Source organism: Trichomycterus rosablanca, chromosome 19, assembly GCF_030014385.1.
Source record: "Trichomycterus rosablanca isolate fTriRos1 chromosome 19, fTriRos1.hap1, whole genome shotgun sequence".
Lineage (NCBI taxonomy): Eukaryota > Metazoa > Chordata > Actinopteri > Siluriformes > Trichomycteridae > Trichomycterus > Trichomycterus rosablanca.
This window is the reverse complement of record NC_086006.1, coordinates 4,622,051-4,628,178: the sequence shown is the minus strand read 5'-3', so window position 1 is coordinate 4,628,178 and position 6,128 is coordinate 4,622,051.

Genomic DNA, 6,128 nt, shown 5'->3' with positions numbered 1-6,128 from the left:
TAGCCTTTATTTATTTCTGTAAGCCTGTCTATCACTTCATTTGCTCAGTTATTGATTTTCCTCTATTTATAGATAAACCATATTGATCATGGGTATGATGTATTATGATGTATTCTATAATGATGTATTATAGAACATGCCATTCATCAATGACCACAAATATAATCAAACACATAAACAGCTCCTAAACCCAAAAACATTCGATCCTGTGTTTTAAAATGATAACTTTATAATGTGTTTTTTTTTTTTGTGTTATTCAGACAGAAACTGAGAATGAATTCTATATGTAAAGACAGAAATATATAAAATGTTTTTAATGTTGAGGGCATGACCTATTTTAAACATCGGGGTAAGACTTGTTTTCTCCAAGGGGACAAGTAGACCCAAACCATGTGTGCAATAGTAGCCCCACCACTTTATAGTTTTAGCATTTACTTGTGGTACGTTCTCTTGGTGTACACCACACAAGCCAAAAATACAGAAAACACTTTTTTTAGCAGTCTTTGTGACTGAAGCTCTTGCCATCCATTTTGCACTTATGAACCCTTTTCAGTTGAGACAACTTTTCCCTTTGCCATTTTAACTAAGATCAAGCTGAACTCAAACATTAATAAAATGTTACACTTTTCTGTTAGAAGCTAAAAATAGGTTTTAAAAACTTTACATCTAGTTCCTTCTCTCATGTGATCATTAAGGAAGATATTTACTTATGTTTATTTATAATAAAATTCAGTGTAAAAGTTAAAGGCTTAGCATTTACTGTAGTGTAATGAAGTAAAACTAAAGTGCAAAAAGAACCCGAACGCTTATCTCCAACTTTTTTTGACCTGGCTATCAGGTAAAAAATAGATCCAAGCCGAGTGGCGTCACTGCCTGCTAATCAAGCTCCGAGTCTGTGTTGAATGGGAGCAAATTGCATCAACATGTGCTAATTATCCTAAAAGCAAAATTGATTCAAAGCTTTTGTAACAGCGTAGCCTCGCTCATTTTTGGCATAGAATAAATGGTTGTTTAAATAGGTAGAGGCTCTCAGAACGAGAGAGCAAGAGTGAGTGAATGCAACAAATGTTCCACAAGCAAGCTTATAATGGGCTGCTCATTTATGATACACTATACTGCTAATAGTTGATGTAGAAGGAAAATTATAATAATTATCCACATCAATGACAATGGTAATTTCCAGTTGCGGATGCTTGCGCTGATTGTGAGTGTCTGCTATAATGTGGCGACCTCTTTCATCTTGTCTGCTCAAGGGTTCACAGGTTGTTAGGTCACAGCTGGAGTGATTTAGAAAGTAGAGCCGACGTTTTGTAAACCATTACAGCACAATAAACCCCCCACTGTAAATAAGAGGTGTTCTGCGTTAGCTGGCCAGCTGCAGACTGTGCGTATTCAGGGGGCTTATATAAGAATCACGTCACACGACGAATTTTAGCGCAGACTATGCAATTTCACGTATTAAAGGATAGTGATTTGCTAATGGCAGGCACACAATGTAGGACTATTACATTCTGAATGTAATTCACTGCACACCATGTGTCAAAAATAAAATCACATGATCCAAAAACAAGGTCAAAGAATAATAGTTTTTAATTTAATCTCATTTTCATCAACGGCTTTATTCTGGTCAGCAAATCAAGGGGGGCGCAAGGCATGAACTCACCCTGGACAGGACATCAATCCATCACTGGGCTTCAGCCACCGTCCTCTCAGATATAGCCAATCATGTCTGTGCAGATGCCCGGCAGGCTGACAGCACAGACAGATTCAAACATGTATCTCAGAAGTAATGTTATGTATCTCAACATAACATACTAACATATATAATGCTAACAAAATGTAATATTACATAATATAATTATTTATTATTAATTTAATTAATAATTTCACGGACCTTGTTTTTCAAAAATCACAGATTTTTAAAGAAAAGTGTCACATTTCACAGCAGTCAATCAATACCACTCATAAATTGATTGATAGAATAAATGAAAGCTACAATACACAGCATAGCCTAACTTAATTTAATTAAGGTAATGTAGTTAATGTAATTAAGCTTTACGCTTCGACATCTTGGACACTTTGACTAACTGATTGCTAACTGAACTGCCGTAGGATTGCTAGGACCGCCACAAAGTGCAAATTAACCAGTAAACTTGAGCCACTTGAATGCTACAGGAATGAAAAATGAAAAATCGCAAACCTTACATTTGGAATTTCACAGCAAGTTGCATATTACACTGGAAACGGCTCGTTTATTTTCATGGCCGTGAATTAGGTAGGGCCTTGGATATAATATAATAACATAATAATAACATAATAGATTGCAGCAGCACTCAGTGTGAGTAAAATAGTGAAAATAGAACACCTTTATTTGTCATATATACATATACAGGTGTACAGTACAACGAAATTATTTCTTCACATATCCCAGCTTGTTTAGAAGAGAGGGTTAAGGGCCTTGCTCAAGAGCCTAACAGTGGCTGCATGGCAGAGCTGGGATTTGAACTCTCAACCTTTCAGTTGATAGCCCAAAGATCTACCCACTAGGCTACCAATGACCCCATGTTATTTCTTAAAGAAATAATATTAAAGACATGAGCATAAGTTTTCGGCAGATTGTGTCTGTGTAAATGTGGACAATATGAAATGCTTGTCTTCCAAATTGAGTTTGAGATTGTAAAGATATAGTTTTCTGGTAATTAAATGTACTTGTTCAGCACGCTGTATGTGAATTAAAGGAGATGCACAGATATGAGAGTTTATTATCTAACATGAGCTATTAAATCAGTACATGAAATGTTCACTTGTTGAGGCAGAAACACGCGTCATCCAGCGCTGTCCTTATATTGCTGGATTTTACACAAGATTCCTAACAGCCGTAACACTGCAAGATCTTGATCCAATAAGCCTCTGGTCTTAATTCATGACCAAATAAATCTTTTCTTATTAAAGTTAAGATCTTTGTCTGCAGCACCGCTACGCCTGTGAAATATTCTGAAACGATACTTATTTATGATGAAAATTAATGGAAGATGATCTGATTAGTCTTCAGTCGCTTTTCACCCGTCTCACTGACTGACAGTGTCAATAAAAAGATTAGCTTCTGGGTTTGAGCCCTTTCATTCCCAAGAGGCGCCTTGTCATACTGACACTGTCTGAATGGCCTGATGGGAAAATAAACACCTGCCAGTTTTATGGCACTCAGTGACAAGTTAATAGTGGAATACGAACTTAATGGTGCCACAGCATTGGTTTGGTTTGCTTTAGCTTAGTATGTAAAGACAGACAGTTTATGGTCAAAAGTATTTGGACATCTGACCATGAGTTTGTTGGACATCCCATTTCAAAAATAATTTGTATTTAAATAGAGAGACCTTTATAAGATAATTTTTATCTATAAGAAGACTTCTCACAATACTTCGAAGCATGCATGTGGGAATTTGTGCCCATTTAGTCAAAGAGCATTTATATGGATGGGCACTGATGTTGGTCAAGAAAGCCAATATTCAATAGAGTTCCTTTAAACCTTTAAATCTTTTTATGTTTTTTTAGGAGCACAGTCATGCTAGAACAGGTAAGAGCCCTCCCTAAACTGCTGCTGCAAAGTCAAAAGCATATACGTAAATTTATTTAAATAATTGACTTAGTATAACTGTTAGCTCAAACACATGAATTCAAAAATGTGTTTCCTACCTTTCGGCCAATAAATCAGATCTACCGCAATCCTGACCCTGGTAAAACCCTGACCCTGGTAAAATGAAAAGTACCTGGAAACACAGCACACTGCGGTCTGGAGCTGGAAAGGCAGAGTAAAAGCAGAGTAAGACAAAAATGAACCCTGAATAACGTTATGAGTAGCGTTATAATTGTGGCGATGTGCGTCATGCATCACGTGACGTTGGTAAGAAGGCGAACGTAGTACGTCTGAGGTTGCATGCATACTGCACACTTGCGTACTGAAAGAGTGTACTGCTTTACCGGCACTGCCTCGAATCTAGTATGTACTGTTTAAGTATGCGATTTCGGAAACCGCCTCTGTTAACAATGGAATCTTACACCATCCTACAAGCTCACTGATGGGAGTATAAAGGGGGATTATTTTCTTTCTGTCTTATCACATTCACAGAGTCTATGTTTGAGACTTTGTCAGTGTGGACGTTCTCTGCAGACAAAAATTTTTAATAATCCAGTCTCGGAGGTATTTAATAAGGGTTTTTTCCACCACAGATCACAATTTGATCAATGTAACATTATAACTATTACATTTACATTTTCAGCATTTAGCAGACGCCTTTATCCAAAGCGACTTACATTACAGTTACAGTATATAGTCTGAGCAATTGAGGGTTAAGGGCCTTGCTCAAGGGCCCAACAGCAGCAACCTGGCAGTGGTGGGGCTTGAACAGCGACCCTCTGATCACTGGTCCAGTAGCGTAACCACTAGGCTACAGCTGGCCCCCAGCTGTATTACTGTATTACTCTCTATAATCTATACAATCCCGCTCAGGTATTTAATGGTAGTTTACCTGGTTTTGAAATATGATGTACAGTCTTAGAAGGAAACTGATTCCTCTGCTAGTGTGTGGTTTTTTTTAAGGGTCATAGGTCAGCTTTTAATCAGAGCATCAGTAGCATATGAAGTAAAACTAACAGATTGTTAAGAGTCCTTCAGTGAGCATCAGGATGTCAGCTAAAAACAAATTCACTGATTACTAAGTGGAAGTGCTGCTACCTGCACGCACTACGTGAACACTTCATCTTCACTTCATCTCGCCCGCAAGTCTTTTTTTCTTTCTCTTTATACTCTTTGTTCCGTCCTCATATGGTGTCTTTTCTGTCACTTGTTTATCTGGGGGTTTTAAACACATTTATATGTGTCACATATGTCACAAGGTGAGAATAAATATCTTAATAAATCACGTTACATATCTAGTTGTTAGATAAACAAACGAATGGTCAAGTTTAAGTCAAGTAAGAGAGACATATTGCTAAAAATAATGCCAAAAGTATATAGACGACTCACTATGTGCTTGTTGAAAATGTATTACAATTTATTATTAAATTCGTAATATGTTAGTAATATGCCCCCCTATACACACACACACACACACACACACACACTTTTTGCATATATAACAGCCTCAAGTGTTATAAAGGCTTTAAAAAATAATTTGAGCCCATTCAGTTAGCACATTAATGAGGTTAGATACTGATGTTAGACTAGAAGACGTGGTTGGCACATAATGTTTTAATACATCCCACATCTAATTCACTAAACCATGTCAACAAACTACAAACTGTTGTCACTAAGTTGGAAGCACAATAGTAGTGTTCTCCTGGTATCTACCAAACCCAGATCTGTCATTTAGTTGGCAGATAGTGTGGTGGCACAGTGGCTCGGAGGGTAGCACTGTCGCCTCACAGCAAGAAGGTCCTGGGTTCAATCACCAGGTGGAGCGGTCCAGGTCCTTTCTGTGTGGAGTTTGCATGTTCTTCCTGTGCCTATCGTTTCCTTCCACAGTACAAAGACGTGCAAGTGAGGTGGATCGGAGATACAAAATTGTCCATGACTGTTTGATATTGAGCTGATGAATCTTGTGAAACCAGTAAGTATCTGTCCTGTCATGAATGGAACCTAAGTGTAAAACATGACCTAAAAAATAATAATAACTAGCAGATCGTGAACTGCAACTTATCACATTTCCACAGCTCTTGGTGCACATATTTATTCTGATGTTGCTTTTAGAGGTAGTGAGTGATGCTACAGAGGTTTTTATATGCACTAGGCTCTTCAGCACTGGACAACCTTGTTGAGTTTGCATGGTATACTGCTTCGTCTCAGCTGTTGTTGCGACTAGATTATTCCATTTTAAAATATTAACATGTACAGTTGATTGGGACAAATCTATCAGGCAGAAATTCATGGCAGTCAGACATTTAAAGTCACAAAGCTCTTCAGTCCAATCAGTTCAATTGCTGCACAGCTCTGGGTTTGATACCCACTTCTGGTAAATATGGGTGTTGAGTTTGGCACTGGCATGGGTAAATGATCTGTAATCTGTAATTTTGGGTGGTCCTAATTATTCCAGACACAATAGCCTTCATGTCCTCTGGCATCAATGAGTTTG